Below are 13,336 nucleotides of genomic sequence, written 5' to 3' on the forward strand. Positions count from 1 at the left end.
GGGGGGGGGGGCGGGGATGGGCACAATGTGAACTAGTATTTCCAGGCTTTTGTTCTCTGGCGGCTTTCCCTGGTGGTTTTCTGTGACTCTTCTGAGAGTCAGAGCAGCAGTGGCCATATCCTAGCCTCTGTCTCAGAACAGAGAGATCACAGTCCACTCTCCACGGAGCTCTCCTGGCCACTTTAACTGTTTCTGTCGGTGCTGCTAAAAACCCCGCAGTGTCCCAGGTCTCCTCCGCCATCTTTTTTTCACCACCCCCTTTAGGATTTTAAAACCCATATCAACCTCAATAAGTTTTTTCTCAGAATTATTATCTTGTTACAGGTTTCACGTTCTTATTTTGGAATTGATAGGGAGAATACTTAATTTTAATAAGTTCCTACCTACTTTTAACTTCTATCACAATCCTAATGTTTTCCACAGCAATGGATGCCTCTGGCAGAGTAAAGGAAATGTCAGAACAGAGCAAAGAAAAATCTCAATAATATATTTCAAAAAGTTACCTTCATTTAATATGGGTAGCTTAACTTAACATTCCTACTATGTAGATCCTATTATTATCCTCATTTATGGGAAATTAAGATTTATAGTTTGTAAAGAGCCAGATTAAATCATGTAGCATGGTAGCTATGGCAGGAACACAAAGAAGCAATGGCATTAGAAGTGGAGGAAGGAGAAGGGTTGGAGGGATGTATCTAGGTTCATTAGGGAAGGGAAAAAAATAGGAGGAGCCAAATTCTTGTTAGAAAAAGGAATGGTCAGGATATTGGGGACTCAGTAAGATAGAAGAGAAGGTGAATTAGACGTAAGATAAGTGAAAGTCAAAAAGAACAGGGACATTAGAGACCACAACACTGAGAGTAGGTCTCAGTTACTGAAGAGTTAAGTTTATAGCCATGGGAGTGTAACTCAATTGAAGTAGAAGTAAAAGTCAATGGAAGATTAAATTATAAAGCATAATACATTGCTTGACATATGGTATATTCTCCAGAAATATTAATAACCTTAAGAAAATCAGGAACTTCAAGGCTACTTACTGATAGTAAGCTATTTTCATCATACTCACATATGTGGACATATTAGTATTCTCTCTAATGGGGGAAATATTTCAAGAGCCTTGATTACAGGCTATTAAAAGGATACGTCAGATCATGACCCACTAACCACAAGGTATTAGAATTGCCAGAGCAAAGTATCATAGGGAAAAATTGTGAAAGATTTTCAGATGAACCAAAGAGATTACCAGGTGTCTTCAATGAAAAATTCTACCTTGTCTAGCACAACCTTTGGGGTTATCTAATCTATGGGGTGCCTGGGCCTTTCTTGTGTTTGAGCTATCTGTAATTCTGTAAATTGCAGATCATTGATAGCAATACAAAGGATTCTTGTTTATAGACATGAAAATGACTGACTTCTGATGGAAGTAGAATTAATGTTCTTCCTTCTTCCACCTCACATCAAGAAGTTAGTTTTGAATCTATGGAAGCAAATCTCTTTCAGTGTTCTTTACTGCCTAGTATGTGGGGACCTTTGAATTCTCCATAGAACTCATTGTAGCATTTTATTAAATTTGTTTATTAATTACTGAGTTAAATAAAAATCTTGGACAAGCATTATTAGATATTTGTAAGTAAATCATGATTACCCTCTTTTAAACAATTTTTTCCTTTAACATTACTAAAAACGTAATTCCTGTCCCCCACCAAACCTAATGACTGAATTGAAATCTCAGCCTTAAAGCCCAAGAATCTGCATTGTCTGGGCACCTGGGTGGCTCAGTCAGTTAAGCATATCACTTGATTTCAGCTCAGGTCATGATCTCACAGTTATGAGATCGAGCCCTAAGACAGGCTCCATGCTGAGTTTAAGATTCCCTCTCTCCCTCTGCCCCACGCCATTGGTGCTCAATCTTTCTCTCTCTCTCAAAAAAAATCTGCAGAGTAAGAGTAAGCTCTTCAACTGATTTTTAGGCATACTAAAGTTTATTAACTGCTGAGGTCTATTAATAGAATCCCTTAGGTTCAAATAAATTATTATATTTATAATTCCATCCTCACCAAGGTAAATTTTTGGTTAACAAAAATAGAAGAAACACTTTTATTCAATAAGAATGGGCCAATAATGGGTAGACTAATCACACATTTCAGGTAAGAGGAGGAGTCCCAAAAAGTACTACACGTATACTTATAAAACTTTTTAACTTAAAAGCTACATGTGTAAATAAATTTGCCAATATTTTGACATGGGGTCAAAGCCTTATATAGATTCACTGGAGTTTCTTGCAGAAACCATGCCCATGATGCATTCTCCCTGATTTCTAACTTCACATTCTATAAAGTGAAAACTGGGGCAAAGCAATTACAAGAACTGAGTCACAGATTTTACAGTTTTTCCCATTTGTTTCCAGTTGTATTGCCTACAATTTAATCTAGCAGCAACTCTTTTATTATTTCATCTTTCCAATGCATTCAGCTTATTTTTCAGAGAAACAGCACTCCTATTATATTCATTTTCTCAGCTTACACAATATTTAATTAAATGATATAATTATGACAGCAGGAGCAAATGACATAACCACATCTGGGAACAAACAATAATGCATCTTAGACAATATACAATGTATATGATGGGAGCAGAAATATATGGGCATTAAGAGAAGATTAAAAGAAAAAGAGTAGCTCAACAGTTTTCAGCTTACGGTGGAGATTAGTCAGTAGGTTTTACAGGAAATAGAGGATGCTGGTTTATTGGGCAAATCAGTTAGTGGAGGTCAACTAAGGGAGCACCTAATATGTCTTAATTGCACCTACTGTGTCTTAATTTATGAAGGAGATACTCCAGGACAGGGTAAACCTTCTCTGAAAAGGGCCAGATGATAAATATTTTAGGCTTTGCAGATTACAAAGTCTCTGTAGCAACTATGGAACTCTACCACTGTATCAGGAAAGCGGCCATAGCACATGGCTATATTCCAATAAAAATTTAAAGAAATGGGAACATTGCCTGATGGCCATGTATAGATTTTGCTCTTTTAGTACAATTTTCTAAATCAGTAGCTCTTAACCTTTTGCCACAAAGAATCCTTTTTAATTCACCTCTTCTCCATTCCATGTTTGAAAACTCTTTTTTAAAGAAAGTATATTTATTTCTTTTGTTTCCTACTTTATTTTTAACTAATCAAAAACGCATAAGGCTATGCATTAGAAATTCTAATCAATATGAGATAACCAACATTACCACACTCTGTTGATAATACTGAATAGAAATAAATTCAGCCATAGTTTTTTAGATCTGTGTAGCTTTATCTAGTACAAATGCATAATTTGTTGACATTTTTAAAATACTAAATAAAATTTTTGGATACCACCACACCTGACTTCCCGTTCTTATATTCAAGGATTCCTTGGGAGCTTGGGAGATCATCCAGACAAATAATAAATATGGACACAATGGACCTGAACTACACTTTAGACCAACAGATATTCCATACATACTTTAGACCTAACAGACATATACAGAACATTCATTCCAACAGCAGAAGAATACGTATTCTTCTCAAGAACACAGAACATTCTCTGGGATGGATCAAATGATAGCTCACAAAACAAGTCTTGGCAAATTTAAAACAATGAAAAGCAACTACCTGTTCTGACCACAATGGTATTAAACTAGAAATAAATACAGGAGGAAATCTGCAAAATTCACAAATTCATGGAAGTTAAATAGCATACTCTTAAATAACCAATGAGTAAAAGATGAAATAAAAAGAGAAATTGAAAATATCTTGAAGCAAACAAAAATGGAAATACAACATACCAAAACCTATGGGATGCAGAAAAAGCAGTTCTAAGAAGGAAGTTTATATTGATAAATGCCTACATCAAGAAAAAAAGAAAGATCTCAAATAAAGATCCTAATTTTACACTTCAAGGAACTAGAGAAAGAACAAATTAAGCCCAAAGTTTTCTTTTTTTTTTTTAAAGATTTTATTTATTTATTCGACAGAGATAGAGACAGCCAGCGAGAGAGGGAACACAAGCAGGGGGAGTGGGAGAGGAAGAAGCAGGCTCATAGCAGAGGAGCCTGATGTGGGGCTCGATCCCAGATCGCCGGGATCACGCCCTGAGCCGAAGGCAGATGCTTAACCGCTATGCCACCCAGGCACCCCAGGACCAAAGTTTTCTGAAGGAAGAAAATCACAAAGATCAGACCAGAAATAAATGTAATAGAGACCAGAGAAACATTAGAAAAGATCAATGAAACTAAGATCTGGTTTTTTGAAAAGATAAATAAAATTGACAAACCTTTAGCTGGACTAATAAAAAAAGGAAGATTCAAACAAATAAAATAATAAATGAAAGAGCAGACATTGCATCTGATACCACAGAAATACAAAGGATCCTAAAAATTACTGTAAACAATTGTATGCCAATAAATTAGATGACCTGGAAGAAATGGCCAAATTCCCAGAAACATACAACTAACCAAGACTAAATCATGAAAAAATAGAAAACCTGAATAGTTCAATAATGAGTAAGATTGAATGAGTAATCAAAAATCTCCCAACAAAGAAAAGGCCAAGGCTAGATGGTTTCCCTGGTGAATTCCACCAGAAGTTTAAGTAATTAACACCAATCTTTGTCAAACTCTTACAAAAAATTGAAGAGGAGGGAACACTCCCACACTCATTTTTTGATGCCACCATTACCCTGATACCAAAGCCAGATAAGGACACTACAAGAAAAGAAAACTACAGGCCAGTATCCCTGATTAATACAAATGCAAAATTCTCAGCAAAATATTAGCAAACTGAATTAAACAACACATTAAAAGAATCATATACCATCATCAAGTGGGATTTAGCTCTGGGGTGCAAGAATGTGTCAACATACACATATCAAAAAATGTGATATACCACTTTAATAGAATGAAAAATAAAAACCATATAATCATGTCAGTAAGATGAAGAAAAAGCATTTAACAAAATACAACATCCTTTCATGACAAAAACTCTTAACAAATTAGGTACAGAAGCAATGTACCTCAGATAATGAAGGCATATATGACAAGCCCAAAGTGAACATCCTACACAACGAAGGTTGAAAGCTTTTCCTCTAAGATCAGGAACAAGACAAGGGCTCCCACTCTTACCACTGCTATTATGCATAATGCTTGAAATCCTCACCAGAACAATTAGACAAGAAAAAGAAATAAAAGGCACCCAAATCAGAAAGGAAGAAGCAAAATTGTCTTTGTTTGCAGATGACATGATTTTATATGTAAAAAATCCTAAAGACTCCAGGAAAAAATATGTTAGAATTAATCAATGAATTCAGTAAAGTTGCAGAATATAAAATCAACATACACAAATCAGTTGCATTTCTTTTTTTTTTTAAAGATTTTATTTATTTATTTGACAGAGATAGAGACAGCCAGCGGAGAGGGAACACAAGCAGGGGGAGTGGGAGAGGAAGAAGCAGACTCACAGTGGAGGAGCCTGATGTGGGGCTCCATCCCATAATGCCGGGATCACGCCCTGAGCCGAAGGCAGACGCTTAACCGCTATGCCACCCAGGCGCCCCAATCAGTTGCATTTCTATACACTAAGAACAAGATATCTGAAAAAGAAATGTTTAAAAATTCCATTCACAATAGCATCAAAAACAATAAAATACTTAGGAATAAATTTAACCAAGAATTTGAAAGATCTGTACAATGAAAACTACAAGACTTTGATGAAAGACATTGGAACAAATGGAAAGATATCCTGTGTTCATGGATGAGAAGAATTAATATTGTTAAATGTCTAAACTACTCCCAAAGCCACCTATAGATTCAATGCAGTCCCTGTCAAAATTTCAATGGCATTTTTCACAGAAATAAAAATAAATCCTAAAAATTCATATGGAACAACGAAATATCCTGAATAGCAGAAACATTCCTGAGAAAGGAATAAAACTGGAGATATCATACCTCCTCATTTCAAACTATATTATAAGCTACAGTAATCAAAACAATATGGTTCTGTCATAAAAGTAGATACGTAGACCAATGGTACATAACTGATAGCTTAGAAATAAACCTTTGCATATATGGTAAACCAGTATTTTACAAGTGAGCCAAAAATACTTGATGATAAAAGGACAGTCTCTTTAATAAACGATGCTGGGAAAACTGGATAATCACATGCAGAGGAATTATCTTATATCATTCACAAAAATTAACTTGGAGGAAGTTAAAAAACTTAAACAGAAGACCTAAAGCCATAAAACTTAGGGAAAACAGGGAAAAGCTCCTCAACATTGGGCTTCACAACAACTTTTTGGACATGACACCAAAAGCACAAGCAACAAAAGCAAAATGCACAGGTGAGACTACATCAAACTGAAAAGTTTCTGCATAGCAAAAGAAACAATCAACAAAATGAAAAGGCAATCTACAGAGTGGAAGAAAAATATTTGTAAATCATATATCTCATAAAGGGGTAACATCCAAAATATGTAAGGAACTTATAAATCTCAATAGCAAATAAAAAATAAATAAAATCCTATTAAAAATAGGCAAAGAAACTGAATAGACATTTTTCCAAAGAAGACATATGAATGGCCAACAGGTACATTAAAAGAAGTCCAACATCACTAATCATCAGGGAAATGTAAATTGAAACCACAACAAGATATCATTTCACACCTGTTAAAATGGCTATTATCAAAAAGACAATAACAAGTGCTGGCAAGGGAGCAGAAAAAAGGAAAGTCTTGCGCCCTGTTGGTGGGAATGTTTTCCACTATGAAAAACAGGATGGTTGTTCCACAAAAAATTAAAAATAGAACTACCATATGATCCAGCAATCTTGCTTCTGGGTATGTATTCAAAGGAAAGGAAATCTGTATCTTAAAGAGATATCTGCTCTCCCTTGTTCATTGCAGCATTATTTACAATAGCTAAGATATAGAAATAAACTGTGTCCAAGTATGGATGAATGGATAAATAAGATGTGCTATATATACACACATACAAAATGGAATGTTTATACACCACAATGAAATATTATTCAACCCATTGCAAAAAAAGAAATCTTCCATTTGCAACAATAGGGATGTGTCTGAGGGCATTATACTAAGTGAAATACATCAGATAAAATAAATACTGTAAGCTTGTGGAATCTTTAAAAAAGCAAACTCATAGCAATAACAGAATGGTGGATATCAGGGGCTGGGAAGGTGAGCAAAATGGAGGGATACTGGTCAAAGCATACAAACTTCCAATTATAAGATAAATAAGTTCAGGGGATCCAATGTACAGCATGGTGAGTATGGTTAACAATACTGTTTTATCTCCTTGCAAGTGACTAAGAAAGTATATCTTAAATGATCTCACTGTGGAAAAAAAAAGTAAATCATGTGAGGTGTTAGAGGCTTTATCTAATGATACTGTGGTAATAATTTCTCAATGTATAAGCATGTCAAACTAACACCTTAAACCTATACAATGTTGTAGGTCAATTACATCTCAATAAAGCTGGATGGATAAACAAATAAATAAATACCGATGCTGCATGATGCTTTAATGAGAAACAAATATAACTTCGAGAGTAGATTAACACCAACAAAAAAACCTTTAGGAGCCTCAGGATCTTAGATTGGAAACCATTGCTCCATGTAAAGAAATGAATGAAGAAAAAAACAAATGAGAGGGAAGAGGGATGAGCACATCCAAAATTTATAAATTAATCAATGGCAGTGTATTTTATTAATCAGTTTGTCAACTTTGGGGTGCCAGATCCAATAAGATACTAACATGGATTATGGTAATACCATCTCTAGTAAGATTTTATTTTAGCTCACTGACCATATTACCAATATCATCCTGAAATATTCTGAACTTCTGGCTTAATTCTGTGAACAATTCTGTTATCGGTCACCCTACATACTCCTTAATAGAAGGAACGGTGCTGGGAAGGGAAAATAATTACAGGAATAAAAATTGTTTTTCTGGCTCAGGTGAGACAAGGGGAAACAGTATTTCCTAAAGAATTATAAACATTGGGATGTCAGAATAAATTCAGTGTAACTATATATGTAAATAGAATGGACACTATTTACTGGTAGCAGGAGAATGTTTAACTACTATAGTTTTAATTTCATTAAATAGAGTTGAAAATTCACTGTAGCTTTGTAGCCCTTGTGGGCTACCTTCATGCATTCTGTTTTTCCTTTTCTTTTTTTTTCCTCCTCAGTAATAAACAGCTAATTCAGTTTTAAAAACACAATGTTTTTTAAGATTTTATTTATTTATTTATTTATTTGACCCAGAGAGAGAGAGTGAGCAGGGGGAGGGGCACAGGAGGAGAGAGAGAAAATCTCAAGCAGACTCCCCACTGAGTGCAGAACCTGACTCAGGGCTGAATCTCAGGACTCTGAGATCATGACCTGAGCCAAAATCAAGAGTTGGTCGCTCAACTGACTGAGCCCCCTGACACCTCTAAGAACATAATATTTTTAGTAGGGTAATAGCTTTTGACATAGTTGTCTATTAATGAGTATCAATTCCCTTAATCAAAGCTCTGTTTCCTCCATTCTTCCTTCTGCATCATAAATACTTGTTGATTTTTTTTTTTGTATCAGAGCTAAATGTTTCTCCTGTGTTTCTTTTAATCCAAACAACAGAACAGGATTTTAGTAAAGTTAGTGCACTTCGTCTGAACCCAATGTAGACCTCGCTGCTCTCAAACTGAAATCACTATTAAATGTAATTTTTTATAATAATTTTTTATTATGTTAGTCACCATACAGTACATCCCAAGTTTTTGACGTAAAGTTCCATGATTCATTACTTGCGTATAACACCCAGTGCACCATGCAATACGTGCCCTCCTTAATACCCATCTTTTAAGCCAGAAAACGGAGGAAGAAAGTACCGCCTGCCCTTGTCAAAATTAATTGTTTTACCTTGCTTTTAAAAAATCAGTGGAGTAGTATATTCCTTCCAGCAAAATCAAGAAATAAAAATTTGGAAATGAAAAACATGCTGTTGAGTCTCTGCATAAGAATGCTAATAGAGCATAAATAACAACTTAAATTTTCATCTCAAATGAAAGACAATTTTTAAGAGGGGAAGGGTTAGTACTTTTTAAAAGCCTTCAATTTAAATTGCTGCAACCACATATAAGGATTTTCTTTCATTTAAAGCCTTTTACAAGAACACTTTAAAGCATAATTGGTTTCTCCCCTAAATCTAGTCCAAAGTCACCGTTTACAACTGAACATCAAAAAAGATTTCAGGCATGATTCTGAAGCTCTTGCACTTTGCAAAATGCTGTTTGCAACATTAGATTTCTAACATTTTAACTTTTTTTCTTTCTTTTTTTTTTTTTTGCAGCAATAAGCTGCATTCCTCTCCACCCCTACACACTCCTTTTTTTAATATACAATTTTTCTGAGTATTCTTACCCATCTTTATAAATATGACAGAAGTATATAATACAGTACAATACATTTAGCATGTGTATAAATATTTTATCTAGCCATACAATTTTCCTTTAAAAATATTTTATTAGGAATTTGGGGAACAGCCTTCTTCAGCTGCCAGCAATGAAAACATAAAAGCTAGGTCAATGATTCCCAAATTTGCCTGGCTGTAAGAATCACTTTTGACAGTTGTCAAAAATACCTATTCCTGGGTCCCATCAATGATCTTCTGAGTAAGAATCACTATGTGAAGGGCCTGGGAATCAGGATCTTAAATATCTGCAGTGGTTCTTATCAGTAAAGCTTAGAAAATCACACAAGGATCTCTGTCATTGAATAACCTTGAAAACTTGGAACAGTTACTGGAAATACATGAACAGAATTTCAAAATCCTCCCTTTGCTGAAAACAGTTTTTGTTCACATCTCCTCATCCCATCAAGAACCTAGAGGACTTATGTAACTCCCGAAAACCACTGACACCTGGGAGGATCTGGAAATGAAATTAATGAAGAGGAAAAGCAGCTATTTAACTTAAAAACTGAGGGTGGGAATAGAAGAGAGAGTCATGAATTTATCTTAATTTCAGTAGAAGGTATTAATTTGGTTCTACAAATGAAATTGGTTTCACTTTTATTTTCTATAACTTTGTGCTATGACTCTGCGTGTACATAGTGGCTGAGCAAGAAGGAATGAAATCCAGAAATGCAGAATGTACCATCCCTTATTTGCTTCCCATGTAGCCAGTCAACAGCAAGCTGCTCTCACCTCTTCTCCACCTACTCTTTAGGGCGAGCCAACTTCTGTCCACACTGCTCTGCTGAAAATGCTTCCCCATACGTCACCTGTAGGTTAACTCAATGGCCTTCTTTCCATCCTGTTCTTCTGAACATCTTCAATATTAAGTAATAGTGCTCTTTCTGGAGTTTCTATTTAGTCTTGATTTCTATAATTTTACTGTAACCCTGTCATTGCCTTCCTTTTTTATCTTCCTGTCTTCACTTTTTCTTTCTACCTCCTTACTCTGTGGTTGTATGGTTTAGTTCCTGCTCTTCTGGTCTCTCCACATCCATTCCCTCATAGCGTGCATCCATTCTCTTGCTTTCAACATTCTTGCCAATGTAATGATAACCTATAATAATAATGAAGTTGGTGATAGTCACAATTGACATCTACTGAGCGCTTACTTGTGGATCGTAACCACTCTACGAGAATTACACCATTAAATCCTCATAACTCTCAGGGGTACTATTACTAACCCCATTTTAAGAGATGAGGAAATTGAGTTTCTGCCAAATGTCACTTATAAAAGCCAACATGCACACCCTCTCATCCTATCTCTTTTTTCATGGCTCTGGGAATTTTTTCAACATGACCCAGATTGTTTTGGTATAAGAAAAAGGGAAGTAGTGTGAAAATATTGGAAGAAATGTGATAATAATATGCAAGGATACTAACCTAGCAAATTATTTGCTATGGTTCTGTTTTCTGAGTCAGTTTTGAGATGGGCCCATCCTGATTCTATGGTGCCACCAGGCATCACGAGTTTAATAATATCTCCTAAGATTCTTGAAGCCAACTGGTCTCCATGTTTTCTACATTATGTAAAGAGTCAAGGCTTGAGTAAGAGGGTTTTGGTATCACTTACACAACCCATCACACTGTGTTGTGCCAGTCTTAGCATATTGATGCCCAAAGTTGTGTTTGGACTGGACATTGTGCTTCTTCTTACGATTGCAAGATGTCCTTCTACAACAACAATGGGCAACTTTGAAAAAATAGAGGTTTATTACTTATAAGACCTGGAAATTATACAGCACAGATGGGGCCACACAGAGAAGTTGCACAGGACAGGGGGAGAGGAGATGGCGAGCACACAAGTGTGCACAGGCTGGGGGTTCTGCTTTTATTGGAGCCAGGAGTGAGGGCTTGGGTTTCATAGGCCCACTTAGAGAATTTAAAACATAAGAGTGTGAATTTAAAGCTCAGGAAGAGAAAAGACATGTGGCCCAAATGGCCAGTTACTGAAATCAACCAAGATCACAAAGGAGCTTCAGTGAGGTGGGAGGTGGCCTGGCTCTTTATCTATTCTTGTGGTTGGCAATGTGTTTTTTTGAGATAACCATCTTTTGTCAGTTTCTTGTATTACAAAAAAAAAAAAAAAAAAAGCCAAGGCTCAGGGCTTACACTACCTATGGGTGCTGCAGAACAACCATCCTGGAGTACCGCTGTGTTCATCTCACCCCTTGCAATTTAATCCCTTGCAACTGGTTCCTGATTTCATGCAAATTTTTCAGCTACAAAATGACCCCACTTTGCCTTCTTTTTTTTTTTTTTTTAAAGATTTTTATTTATTTATTCGACAGAGATAGAGACAGCCAGCGAGAGAGGGAACACAAGCAGGGGGAGTGGGAGAGGAAGAAGCAGGCTTATAGTGGAGGAGCCTGATGTGGGGCTCGATCCCATGACGCCGGGATCACGCCCTGAGCCGAAGGCAGACGCTCAACCGCTGTGCCACCCAGGCGCCCCCCACTTTGCCTTCTTAATCCTGGTTCCCACCACCATACTCCACGTGCCCTGTGCTCCAACCAACCGGGCCATTCATTGCTCCTTTCACAGCCCAGCACTCATCTAGCTCCTTGCCTTTATCCATACTGTTGCCACCATCTTATCACCAAGCACACAGTGTCTTTGCAGAGATGGTTGATAAATAAATAAGGAATGGATCTCCAGTGGCCTCCATGATATGCTACACCCCTCCAATTTTCCTCCTCCGATTTTTCTACCCAAACCCCTCCTATCTAGTTAAGCCACACTCTTATATGCCACTCTTGTTATTATCCCACAGCTACACTTCGGGCTTTAGAACCTTAACATGTTAACAGACATTTATGCAGGTACTGCACGAGGTATAGGTGAAAGAAAGATGAATGACCTACTTATGTTTCTGCCCTGAAAAAGCACATAATTAGCTACAGAAGGAGAAATGCAGGATGCTTCGGGAATGCAGGATTCTTGGGCATGATGTTTTGGAATGCTACCCTGAAAAATAAATCTGTCAGTTATTTCACTAGCAAAAATGGGTTTATTAGGGAATAACAGAATTGCAGTTCGGGACATGCAAGCTATGGCAAAACCATGGGGAAGTCCAACAAACAAAGAAGAGGAACACAATTTTGCATAGAAGAAGGAGGAAGTTGGGAGGGATTATTCTGAGCAAAAGTCCAGTGGAAAAAAAAAAGAAGTCCAGGTGATGATGGTTTCTAATGGGCTGAGCTGCGGGGGTAGGAGATCTTGAGCAGATACAATATAAGTCTTTCCCTTGCAGGGGCGGGTAATTGATGATTCTTTCCTGCTGCTGATTCTTCTCTTGGGGTCTGTAATTGACAATCCTTCCTGTAATTGAAGTTGAGTGGTAAGGCTTCGCCTCCTAACTTCCTCTTCTCTCCTCCTTTCTCGATTTTAGTGAGGTTTCCCTTTATTAATATTCACAGAAGCAAACGATGCCCCAGCTTGTCTTAAAGGTTGAAAAACTGTGCCAAGTGAAGAGCGTGGGAAAGAGGAAAGGGCAGCATTCCAGGCAGCAGAAGCAAACAGAGAACATACAAACATTTCCAACCGCTTAGTGTGATGGGAAGTAGGGTGGCAGGGGTTAAGTGGTGGGAAAAGAGGCCAGACTGTCAATAATTTATTAAGTGATGCCAGGATTTTCCCTCTTGAAAGTTATAGGCTGCCTTTAATAGAGTTTAGGTAGAGGAATAACCGGCTATTTCTCTAGAAACATCATTGGGGATAGCATGATCAGAGATGGTTTGGAAGCGGGAGAAAATGGAATCAGGGAAGTGAACTATGCAACTGTTGAAGAGAT

At 36.8% G+C, this 13,336-nt stretch overlaps 1 long non-coding RNA gene across 4 annotated transcripts in view; it reads right to left on the reverse strand.

The window, feature by feature from the left end:
- LOC121105649 overlaps positions 1 to 13,336 on the reverse strand; it is a 101,103-nt gene that overhangs the window by 44,155 nt on the left and 43,612 nt on the right. The window lies entirely within an intron of this gene.

Source organism: Ursus maritimus, unplaced genomic scaffold (assembly GCF_017311325.1).
Source record: "Ursus maritimus isolate PB19 unplaced genomic scaffold, ASM1731132v1 scaffold_28, whole genome shotgun sequence".
NCBI classification, from domain to species: Eukaryota; Metazoa; Chordata; class Mammalia; order Carnivora; family Ursidae; genus Ursus; species Ursus maritimus.